The following is a 13,309-nucleotide window of genomic DNA, read 5'->3' as shown; positions in this document are numbered from 1 at the left end:
AGATCACTTACACCTCTTAGCACGAAGACAAGAGATAACAATTGTTTGCAAGGATGTGGAGAAAAGAGAACACTTGCATTACTGGTGGGAAGTAAACTGGTGCAACTACCGTCGAAAACAGTATGGCGGTTCCTCAAAATGTTAAAAATAGAAATACCTTATGATTCAGTAATCCACTACCAGGTATTTACCCAAAGAAAATGAGAACACTAATTCCAAAAGACATATATGCCCCTATGTTTATTGGAGCATTATTAATAATATTCAAGGTATGGAAGCAACCTATGTGTCCATCAATAAATGAATGGATAAAGGAGATGTCATACACACACACACACACACACACACACACACACACAGAACAGAACATTACACAGCCCTAAGAAAGAATGAGATCTTGCCATTTGCAACAACATGGATGGACCTAGAGGGTATAATGCTAAGTGAGAGATATCAGAGAAAACAAAAACTGTATAATTTCACTTATACGTGGAATGTAAAAAACAAATGAACCAAGAAAACAGAGACAGAATTGTTAAGTACGAAGAACAAAATCATGTTTGCCAGAGGGGAGGGGTTTAGAGAGATGTGTGAAATACACAAAAAGGATTAAGAGTTACAAACTTCTAGTCAGAAAACTGGTAAGTCACAGGACTAAAAAGTATAGCATAGGGAATATAGTCAATAATATCGTAATAACATTGTATGGTTACAGATAGAGATGGTAACTACACTTTATCATGGACAGAATTATTGAATCACCACTGTAGACCTGAAACTAATACAACATTGCCCATCAAATATAGTTCAAAACAAGGGAAAGAAAATATGGTAAAATATTACAATGGAATGTAATTCAGCCATAAAAAAGTGGAAATCTTGTCATTTGGGATACCATGGATAGACTTTGAGGGCATTATGCTAACTGAAGTAAGTCAGACAGAAGATGAAAAATACCATATGATCTCACTTACATGTAGAATCTGGGGGGGGAGGGGGTGGAAACAAACTCACAGAGAACAGATTGGTGGTTGTCAGAAGTGGAGGTGGGCAGTGGGATAAATGGGTGAAGGGGGTCAAAAGGTACAAACTTTCAGTTTTAAAATAAATAAGTCATTGGGTATAATGTATAGCATGGTGACTACAGCTAATAATACTGTACCGTATATTTGAGAATTGCTAAGAGAGTAGATCTTAAAAATTCTCACAAGAAAAAAAATATAATTGTATGTGGTGACAGACATTAATTAGACTTAGTGTGGTGGTCATTCTGCAACTTATACAATTTAAGTGCTTATGTTGTACATTTGAAACTAGTAATATGTCAGTTACACCTCAATAAAGAAAAAAGAAATGGGTAGAAGTAGCCAAAGGCCACCAAAAATACTTACAAAAGAAACATTTGAAGATTTTATTTATTTATTTGACAGAGAGAGATCACAAGTAGGCAGAGAGGCAGGCAGAGAGAGAGGAGGAAGCAGGCTCCCCGCTGAGCAGAGAGCCCGACGCGGGACTCGATCCCAGGACCCTGAGATCATGACCTGAGCCGAACGCAGCAGCTTAACCCACTGAGCCACCCAGGATTTTAACCCCGATCAAACGACAGGTCAGAGACCTAACAGACACCTCGCAAAAGACACACATACAGCACATGAGCATATGAAAGAAGGTCCATATCATATGTCACCAGGGAATTGCAATTAAACCAACAAATATATACCACTACATAACTATTAGAATGGCCAAATTCTAGACCAGTGAGTGACAACACCAAATGGTGGTGAGAATGTGGAGCAGCAAGAACTCTCTCATTTACTGCCAATGAGAATGTAAAATGGTATTTAGCCTCTTGGAAACAGTTTAGTGGTTTCTTACAAAACCATACATGTTTTTAACCATACAATCTAGCAATCACATTCCTTGGTATTTACCTAAAGATGAAAACTTACGTTCATGCAAAAACCCACACACAGATATTCTAGGAGCTTTATTCATAACTGCCGAAACTTTGGAGGCAATAAAATGTCCTTCAGTAAGTGAATTGATAAACAAACTGTGGTACATCTAAATAACACAGTATTATTCATTGCTAAAAAGAAATGGGCTATCAAGCCATGAAAAGACATGGAGGAACTTTAAATGCTTATTACTGAGCAAAAGAAGTTAATCTGAAAAGGCTACATGTTGTGTGACTCCAACTATATGACATTCTAGAGAAGGCAAAACTATGAAAACAATTAAAAAAGAGATCAGTTAGGGGTTGCAAGCAGGGGTACTGAGCAGACATTATTTTTAAGGCAGCAGAAATACTCTGTATGATACTATAATGATGGACATGTATAATTCCATATGTTTCCAAACCCAAAGAATTTACACAAGAATGAACTCTAAGGACACCTGGGCGGCTCAGTGGGTTAAGCCTCTGCCTTCATGACCTCAGGGTCCTGGGATCTAGCCCCACATGGGGCTCGCTGCTCAGCAGGAAGCCTGCGTCCCCCTCTCTCTGCCTGCCTCTCTGCCTACTTGTGATTTCTCTCCCCATCAAATAAATACATAAAACCTTAAGAAAAAAATGACCTCTAAGGTAGACTATGAGGTTTGGGTGATTATAGTGTGTCAATGTAGATACATCAGTTGCAACCAAAGTACCATTACGGCAGATGTTGAAAATGCAGGAGGCTTTTAAAGTGTGGAGGCAGGGTGTATATAAGAAATCTCTGCACCTTTCTCTTAATTTTGCTGTGAAGCTACAACTACTCTAAAAAATCTAAGTCTTGGGGTGCCTGGATGGCTCAGTGGGTTAAAGCCTCTGCCTTCAACTTAGATCATGATCCTAGGGTCCTGGGATCGAGCCCCGCATCAGGCTCTCTACTCAGCGGGGAGCCTGTTTCTCTCTCTCTCTCAGCCTGCCTTTCTGCCTACTTGTGACCTCTGTCAAATAAATAAATAAAATAAAATTAAGTCTTTTAAAAAACCCACAGGATAGAAGAAAATAATAGCAAATAAGGGTCAAAAACCCCACAGGATAGAAGACAATAATAGCAAATAAGAGTCTAATATCTAGAATATATAAAGAATTCTTATAATTCAACAACAAAATGACAACCCAGGGGCACCTGAGTGGCTCTATCAGTTAAGTGTCTGACTCCTGATTTCGGCTCAGGTCATGACCTCAGGGTTGTGAGATCAAGCCCCATATCAGGCTCCACACCAAGCCTGCTTAAGATTCTCTCCTTCTCCTTCTATCCCTCCCACCCAGATCACACTCTCTCAGAAAAAAAAATGACAACCCAATTAACAAATGGACAAAGGACTTACATATTTTTCAATGAAGAATTATATTATCTCCAGTAAACACATGAAAAGGTGCTCAACAGCATTATTAGAGAAATGCAAAATAAAATCACAAGATACCACTTTACACCCACAAAGCTGCCCAAAATTAAAAAAAAAAAAACCCACAAAATGGATTAAGGACCTCAATGTGAGAAAGGAATCCATCAAAATCCTTGAGGAGAACACAGGCAGCAACCTCTTTGACCTCAGCCGCAGCAACATCTTCCTAGGAACATCGCCAAAGGCAAGGGAAGCAAAGGCAAAAATGAACTTTTCGGATTTCATCAAAATCAAAAGCTTTTGCACAGCAAAGGAAACAGTTAACAAAACCAAAAGACAACTGACAGAATGGGAGAAGATATTTGCAAACGACATATCAGATAAAGGACTAGTGTCCAAAATCTATAAAGAACTTAACAAACTCAACACCCAAAGAACAAATAATCCAATCAAGAAATGGGCAGAGGACATGAACAGACGTTTCTGCAAAGAAGACATCCAGATGGCCAACAGACACATGAAAAGTGCTCCATATCACTCGGCATCAGGGAAATACAAATCAAAACCACAATGAGATATCACCTCACACCAGTCAGAATGGCTAAAATCAACAAGTCAGGAAATGACAGATGCTGGCGAGGATGCGGAGAAAGGGGAACCCTCCTACACTGTTGGTGGGAATGCAAGCTGGTGCAACCACTCTGGAAAACAGCATGGAGGTTCCTCAAAATGTTGAAAATAGAACTGCCCTATGACCCAGCAATTGCACTACTGGGAATTTACCCTAAAGATACAAACGTAGTGATCCAAAGGGGCACATGCACCCGAATGTTTATAGCAGCAATGTCCACAATAGCCAAACTATGGAAAGAACCTAGATGTCCATCAACAGATGAATGGATCAAGAAGATGTGGTATATATACACAATGGAATACTATGCAGCCATCAAAAGAAACGAAATCTTGCCATTTGCGACAACATGGATGGAACTAGAGCGTATCATGCTTAGCGAAGTAAGTCAAGCGGAGAAAGACAAATATCATATGATCTCCCTGATATGAGGAAGTGGTGATGCAACATGGGGGCTTAAGTGGGTAGGAGAAGAATCCATGAAACAAGATGGGATAGGGAGGGAGACAAACCATAAGTGACTCTTAATCTCACGAAACAAACTGTGGGTTGCTGGGGGGAGGGGGTTGGGAGAAGGGGGGTAGGGTTATGGACATTGGGGAGGGTATGTGCTTTTGGGTAAATTGGAAGGGGAGATGAACCATGAGAGACTATGGACTCTGAAAAACAATCTGAGGGGTTTGAAGTGGCGGGGGGGTGGGAGGTTGGGGTACCAGGTGGTGGGTATTATAGAGGGCACAGCTTGCATGGAGCACTGGGTGTGGTGAAAAAATAATGAATACTGTTTTTCTGAAAATAAATAAATTGGAAAAAAAAAACCAGAAATGAGTATTGGTGAAGATGTAGAGAAAATGGAACCTTTGTATACTGTTTGTGGGAATGTAAAGTGGTGCAGCCACTTTTGAAAGTTTGAGACTTTGTTAAAAATTGAAACACAGAATTACCATATCACCTAGCAATTCCACCCCTAGGTATATACATAAAAGAACTGAAAACAGGAGTTCTAAAATGATCTAAAACGACTAACAATTGCATGTGTCTGTGATTATAGTAAATATTATTGAGTAGTTTACTATTTTTTTTAAAGATTTACTTCTTTCTTTTGGAGAGACAGAGGCACCCCTGAATTATTTTGTGTGAATTATACAGGGATAATATCTGAAAATAGCTGCTATACTCACACACACACACTCTCACACATAAATACAGAATGAAATACTGACAATATGCTACATCAATGAACCTTGAAATCATTATGTTCATTCAGTTAAAGAAGCCAGTCACAAAAGACCACATTACATGATTCAATTTATATAAAAAGTCCTTAATAGTCAAATATACAGAAATGAAATATACATTATTGGTTACCCAGGGCATGACAGAATGGGGAATTGGGGTGATTAGAGCTAAAAATTACAGAGTTTCCTTGTGATGTGCTTTGGTGAGTGCTGTGAAGTGTGTAAACCTGGCGATTCACAGACCTGTACCCCTGGGGATAAAAATATATGTTTATAAAAAATAAAAAATTAAAAAAAAACTTTAAAACTGATGGTGGTGATAGTTCCAGAGTTCTGTGAATATACTAAAAACAACTGAATTATATACTTCAAATGGGAATTATATGATAATAAACGGGTTTTTCTGTAAAAGAGAAAAAAAGAACTGAAGCAGATTACTAAGAGATAAGGGGCTCAGAACTTACACTGAGATAACAAGTTAAAGGCATCAACTACGGAAGTTCATTCACACATGGAACCCTTGTGCACAGGATTTACCTCCTCTAGTCAACTAATGGACAGGGATAATCTGCTCATACAGTTCGGATCCAGGACTATGTGATATTACATGGACAGCACAGGATTTTACCACCTGAATATGCAGGATCTGCATCTTCCATAGTTTAGTGTGCACTCGGATGAAGAATGGCAAAGTGAGTTTCTTCAGATCAAACCCACCTTTGCCACTCTAGCTTGGCTACTGCCAGATTTCCTCACAGAAACGCTGGTAGACTTGTATTTCCAGTGGTCATTGATAATTTGCTAAGGATAATGACAGTGTTTCTCCATCTCTATTTCCCAGCTTCCATGAAGATGGAGATCCTTCCTCAGGAAAGATCCCACAATTCGGTGGACACACAAAATGCCCCCAGTTCTGATACAACCTTTAACAGGCAAAGAACCAACCTTCTTCAAAGTGAAGGACCAGTCCCAGAATTACCCTATCAGTGATGTGCAACAGTTTCAGCTACAAGAGGCATAAAGAAATGAAATGAGGAACAACAGCTGTACTATCAAGTGGGACACAGCCATAGCAAAGCAAAAGAAAACAACGACTACCTAGATTTTCCCAATTCTCTTTATCAGTTGTGTATACTGAAAAGAAGAAAAATAAATTCATCCACATTTTATTCTGTAGGAAATGATGACTCATCCTTTTTAAAAGATTTTATTTATTTATTTGACAAGAGAGAGAGATCACAAGTAGGCAGAGAGAGAGAGGAGAAAGCAGGCTCCCTGCTGAGCAGAGAGCCCAATGCAGGGTTCAATCCCAGGACCCCAAGATCATGACCTGAGCCAAAGGCAGAGGCTTAACCCACTGAGCCACCCAGATGCCCCAATGGTGACTCATCTTTCATGAGTTTTCACTTCGACTTATTACATTTCCCACATAATTTTCCTCTCTAATTTAAGGCAAGCAATACACATCTTTAAACAGTTTTAAATTCCTAAAGTCCCATACTTTTATTTCTACCACTTTATTATCTTTCTGTATTGGTTCCAGACCTTGGCTTCCTACCACATCCCCTTCCCCCATCCAATTACATGCAAATAACTTCCTACATTGTTATCACTGAAATTCTGAGTAAAATCACTCAATATAAGAGCAGTACTTTGTACAGTGAGATGATAAAGGCAAACAATAGAGGTGGTCTGGTTTTATTTTTGGAGAGAAGGATATTTTCTGACTTTACTGTAAAAAGTCACTCCAAATTATCAAAAGATGTATTTCCCCAGCACTCACCTGTTATTCTCAAAGTATATTTAGCACCAGTCTGCTACTCCATCTACCTCTAGATTTTTCTTCTCAGCATAGCTATGAGGATTCCAATCACAGCCATAAAAGGCAGCACAGCATGAACTGGGAATGGCAATGTAAAATAGTCAATCTCCACAGAAAGATTAGACACTCCTTGGTATTATGGACCCCAAGTGGCCAACCATTAAAAAGGTTCCAAGTTCTAAGACACAAATAGCAATCTCCTTGAGGGAACACCTAGCTCTGGACTGAGTTGGAAGTTAATTTCCTATAATCACAGCCAAGGGATTAAAGAAGGCATAATGAAACCGACTACCTCAGATTTAAGAAGTTCCTTTATTCAAATTTGTAGATGACTATATTCGAGAGCTACTAGAAAATGTTTATCTTCCTCCTGATTATCAATAAGCAGATACTTAGTACTATCTTGACTGGGGTATTTACACACATGTTCTTTAGGAAGATGACAGCATTAATACAAATATTTAGAAGATATGCAGGAACATAACCAAACGTTCAACACTTTGAGTATTTATACCATATACATATCAAGGGCCAGTACATTCTAGAGGATAAACAGCAGTGTTCAAAAGGCAGTAAACAGGGAGGTATTAGCACTCCTTGTATTACTCCAGGTGGTGTGTGAAGTTATTTGAATCATAGTCTAGTGAAGAAAACGATGAGAAAAGAACACGTCATGCACGAAAATCATGGGAGAAGGCTCACAGGTATAAAAAATATGGCAATCTTATGGGGATGCCAACACTCAGGAGGAAGATTTTGGACATTGCCCATAGTGAAAGAGGAAGGCTCTTTAGGAGAAGAATCACATGATCAAAAGGAATATAATTTCTTCTTTAAGGAATCACTTAAAGAGCTCCCCTAACAAGAGTACACTAAATTTACTAGGAAGATAATAAAAAAATTAATTCTATTAACAAAAAGAGATTGGGGGGTGCCTGCATAGCTCAGTGAGTTAAGCATCTGCCTTCAGCTCAGGTCACAATTCCAGGGTCCTGGAATCAAGCTCTGCATTGGGCTCCCTGCTCAGCAAGGGAGTCTGCTTCTCCCTCTCCTTTTCCCCCTCTCCTCACTTAAGTTTGCGCGCTCTCTCTCTCTCTAATATATAAATAAAATCTTTTTTTAAAAGGAGATCTGAGGTTCCTCTGGGCGGGCGGTTTGGGTGCTTACTCGGACTGGCCGAGGGGGCGGGGCTCCGGGGTTCAGGGCTCGCCCCCCACTCCAGGCAGGAGTGCCTATGGCGTTTGTAAGGTGACCTGCGCTCACCGACTTTCTCCGGGGGGCGGAGGAGGCACCCATGAACCCTTCAGCGACCTTCCTCGCCGGGCGACAGGTGAACTACATAAAAGAACTGAAATAATCAGGTCACTCACAAAGAAGGTAAAAACCCTTGAATCTAATCAAACTGAATGCTAGGCAGTTCTTCAGAAGACTCAGCTACAGCTTCAGGAAATGGCTCAAAAGGCAACCCATTCCTCTCTCCTCTCTGAGGACCTCGAGGCTAAAAATGAAAATCTCAGCAACACATTAGTGGCACTTTCTGCCCAGGTAGGACAATTACAAGCTCGAAAACAGGCTCTCACTATAATGATAAAGCTAAAGGACAAAGATATTATCGAGGCTGTCAACCACATTGCAGACTGCTCAGGAAAATTTAAACTGTTAGAGCATACCTTGCGTGATGCGAAGATGGTGGAGACGTGTATCGTGAAAGAAAAGCAAGATCACAAGCAGAAAAGGTATGTGCTAGGGTGAGTGCTGTGAAATGTGTAAACCTGGTGATTCACATACCTGTACCCCAGGGGATAAAAATATATTATATGTTTATAAAACATAAAAAATTATAAAAAATTTAAAAAAAAAGAAATCGAAGACACTTAAAGTTGAAGTCAATAAACTGAAAGCAGAGAGAGAAAAAAGGAAAGATGAGTTACTTGATATTGCAAAGTCAAAGCAAGAGCACACAAACGCAGAACTCCATAATCTGAGACAGATTTATGTAAAACAACAGAGTGATCTGCAGTTTCTTAATTTTAATGTGGAAAATTATCAGGAATTAATACAGATTTATGACTCAAAGATGGAGGAATCAAAGGTTCTGGAGTCCAGCAGAGACATGTGTTTGTCAGACCTTGAGAATCACTGCCTGAAAGTCGACATCAAGAGGGAGAAAAATCAGAGGTCATTGGTTAAAGATGCAAAATTTGAGACCATGTTCCCACAAAATCGGTCAGACAGGAGCCCCTGTGATGTGTGCAAAGAGTAGAAGCGACAGGTAATCCTTCATTTGGGAAAAAAAGTGTATTTGCTATCTCATCTCTGTTTACAAAAGACTTACTGGAGAAGCAAAAGTCTTGGTCTTTGGGAGAGAAAATGCAGATCAAACCGGAAAACCAAAGTAGATTGTGCAAGATCCATGCAAAGTCACCAAAAGGTAATGGGATCGGGATTCAGAATGAAGAGAAACAACTCTCCAAAACATCCACATCATCTGATGAGAGACAGTGGCATGATGTCAACGTGTACCTGGGCCTGGCCAGCTGTTCTGGTTCCAGACAACCAGAAAAGCCGGATGTTGAAAGTCAAGATGACATAGAAAGGTATGTGCTGTTGTCATAAAAATGAGACCTGTCTGGGGGAGAGTGATATGTATGAATCCAAGTGCTGCCACCTGAGTAATTTCATCATTGAAGCCCAGGCCCCATGTCTGACATGGAGTGGATGAGCATTTTCAAGCCTTCTAAAGTGCAAAGGACTGTTCGCCACAAATCTGTGTGTACTTGTTCGGAAAGTGCCAGTGGGAGGAAGCACAACTCCGCCATGAGTGAGCTAATTGCCATCCAGCATTCCCACTGTTCGGGTTCTTCAAAATCTGCTCCTAGAGAGGATGAGAAATTGATAGAGACAGAGCCCTCTTCAGATGCAAAGAACTCACCTAAGATTTTGTTATTCAACAAAGAGGCACCATCGTCCAGTGACAAGGATGACTTTTTGCCCACAAGCAAGCTTCAGCGTTTGCTGGCAGAGTCTTGCCAGATGGTTATGGACCTGGAGCTGAGTACTCTGCTCCCCATCAGCTCTGAGAATCTCAGCAGCAGTGCCAGAAACAACTTAGAAGTCGCACAAGAGTCAGCTCAGAAAAATACCTTTCTTAGTAACTGAAGAACACAAGTCAACTTCACTGTTCATTGTGGTCGTAGAAGCCAATTTCTCATCTTTGGAAGGCAGGAAGCAGACATCAATACCTAATACTTAACCTTGAAAACAAAAAGGGGATTGTAGTCCTTTGTAAGCAACATTTAATACCAAAGGGAAGCAGAAACTGAAAGTTAATTTTTTAACATCTATAGTTTGTTTGTTTTCAAGTTGACTGTTTTCATGTTGAGGACTTTTTTTTTTAATGTGTAAGAAATTAGACCTTACTGTGTATTCTCTATATACAAACTTGGAATTCTGCTCAGAGAGAAAAGGACTTCTCTGTAAAGATGAAGACTACAGTTAAATACCAGAGAAGCTCTTTAAAATTGTGGACATCAAATAGAGAACCCCTGCATGTAAAATGCTGTTTTAACTATCTGCTTTTTAAAAAAACCTGTGCATACATTTAAATTATAACCAACAGCTTATCAGAGTCAGCTGCAAATCTATGAGAAGTAGTATTCTCTTCACTGGTGGCTTTACCCCTGGATTTTGCTGTGTAGAATAGACATAAAATGATAATATGATACAAAATATTTTTAACTGGAAAGTATCTCCTCAGTTACTGACCTTCTGTCCCAAAGCTGAACAGAGCTCCATCTCATCTGGGTCTGTAGTGGTCCCATCTACTTACACAAACAAAAGCTTGTTGGAAGATCAGGTTTTATATGCATTTTTTTTATCATTAGAGACTAAAACACTTCCCTTTTAACTTATAATTTAATTTTTTAAAGAATATACTATGTGCATTTCTGTCCCTTGTAAGAGAATTGATCAGCTTCATTCAATAAAAAATATTTTTAATAATAAAAAAGAGATCTGATGTTCAGTTCACATTAATATGAATATTTTATATCCGAACAACACAATTTTGTACGGTCTTGAAGAAAAACATTGATAAAAACTCAAGAGTGAAGTGAACCTGAATATGGATCTGAGGAAGAAGATAACTAGTTAAAGTAAATGGTCCCTAGAACTGTTATCTACATACAGACCCACACGTGCTTCTCCAGTACGAGGCAGTGATGCCACTTGCAACTTCTCTGCGGTGATCTCAAAGGAAAACACACACTGGGTCACATCAAAGTATTCCTAGGGAAAGAAATACAACAAGAGGGAGCTGAGTAACAGAGGTATCAAACAAAAATGGTGAGGGTTCATACTTGTTCATGACATTAAAATAGCTAGTTCAGAGGAGTAAAGAAATGAGACTAGTAACAATAACTAACATATGAATGCTTACTGCGTGCCAGGCACAGCAAAGCATGTGCTTTATATTATTTAATCAAATTACAGATGAGGAAATTGAGGTTCACAGACACACAATTAAAAATGTCAGAGCTGGCATTTAAACCTAAGGCTTCTGACTCTTAGTTTATGCTGTTAAATTACCTCCAATTGTAAACTATCATTCAGGAGAAAATTAGATTATGACCCTTCTGGCTTTCTCTTCTTCTTCGGTCTTGTTAACCACCTCCTATACATATATACACTTCCAAATGAGTTTTCATTGGCTACTACAATCTATTAGACCTTTCACATATTCTGGAAGACATCTTGATTTACTAAAAGGAACTACAGCTCTTTGGAGAAATGACTGATTCTCCAGTGGCTGAGGCAAGGAATATACAAAATAGGCATCCTGTAGTATAAGAAAGTAAGGAAAGTGCACAAAAAAACACAACAGTGAGGGCATGCCAAAGGAACATAGGGACCAACATGAAAGAGCTTCCAATGGACAAAGCTGAAACAATTGGAGAAACAAAATAAATAACCTACAGAAGAATGCTAAATAATTTATGTAGTCTCTCCCCCTCCAAGAAGTCGAGCTTAATTTTCCCCAATCCTTCTTAATTGTGGTATATGAAGTAGAAAAAGTAATTTTACGGAGCAGAAACCTGTCCAACACTACCTTGGCCTGCTGATCAAGGCCTTGACATGACACAGTAAGAATGGTCTTCCTCCCAAACACCCATAAGGCAGTCTAATCATGAGAAAAGCCATCAGACAAATTTAAATGAAGCACAATCTACAAAATACCTGAGCGGTATTCCTCAATACTGTCAAGGTCATCAAAACAAAGAAATCCTGTGAAACTGCCACAGTCAACAGAAGCCAAAGGATCCATGACAAGAACGTAACATGGTATCCTAGACTGGGTCCTATAATGGAAAAAAAATAGATTAAAAGTAAGAAAATCTGAATAAAGTATGGACTTTAATTAACAATAACATACCAGTATTGGTTGATTAATTGTAACAAACAGAGCATACTAAACAAACATGTTGATAAAAGGAACAACTGTGTAGGTCAGAGGGTGGGTGGATATGGGAACTCTGTACTATCTTTGCAACTTTCTGGAAAATCTAAAATTATTCTAAAATACAAATTTTATTTTTCAAAAAAATCAAAAAGCCTGGAAAAAGAAATATAGTCAAATCCCAGCCTTTATCCTTATTAACTGCATAACCCTGTTCAAGTAATTATCTGAGATTCGGTATCCCTGTTTATAAAATAGATACTCTTTTTAGGGGACATCTGCAAGTTAGCAGACTAGGAAGTTCTGTACAGGCCTTCCAGCCCCCACCCACACTGACATTTAAAAAATAAACAGCTAGAGGAGACAAGGAAGATGACAGAGTTGGAGGATCCTGGGCTCACCTCCTCCCACAGACACACTAAGGCAATGACTTCATGTAGTGCAGTGCACTCTGAAAACTACCTGAACACAGGCAGAACAGACCCTCCCAAAGCCAATGACATTTAAAAAAAGGGGGAGAGGCTATACTGAGAAGAGTAGAAGGGGCAGAGACATAGCCAGCAATCAAATGCCTGACACAGTGACCCACAAGCAGAAGGTGTATCACAGGCATGGAGGGATCTACTGGAACTTTTTCCAGGAAAGGGAATGCTAGTGGGAAGCACCATTGTTCTTGCCCTCCTTTAGTCTAGCTGGCCCAGCACTGGCGGACACCAGTTCTGATACTCTCCATCTACCTTGCTAGCACTCTCTGCCCTGCCTCAGTGTTCCCCTGAAAACCCACCCCCGTGGGAGCCCCTCCAAAGCAACTACTGCCTCATCATGCC

At 39.6% G+C, this 13,309-nt stretch overlaps 1 long non-coding RNA gene and 1 pseudogene across 1 annotated transcript; both read right to left on the bottom strand.

Annotated features, from left to right (window-relative positions):
* Nucleotides 1-5,755: 5,755 nt before the first annotated feature.
* LOC122896563 lies at nucleotides 5,756-8,323 on the bottom strand (annotated as a pseudogene).
* A 550-nt stretch (nucleotides 8,324-8,873) lies between these two features.
* Nucleotides 8,874-12,378, bottom strand: LOC122897235. The gene is made up of 4 exons (XR_006382498.1): nucleotides 12,263-12,378; nucleotides 11,218-11,314; nucleotides 10,793-10,848; nucleotides 8,874-10,281 (listed from the first exon to the last, which is right to left on the bottom strand). It is a non-coding gene; the product is annotated as an uncharacterized LOC122897235 (long non-coding RNA).
* Nucleotides 12,379-13,309: the final 931 nt, after the last annotated feature.

The sequence above is a fragment of the Neovison vison genome, chromosome X (genome assembly GCF_020171115.1).
Source record: "Neovison vison isolate M4711 chromosome X, ASM_NN_V1, whole genome shotgun sequence".
Classification (NCBI taxonomy): domain Eukaryota; kingdom Metazoa; phylum Chordata; class Mammalia; order Carnivora; family Mustelidae; genus Neogale; species Neogale vison.
This window is presented reverse-complemented; position numbering and strand designations above follow the sequence as displayed.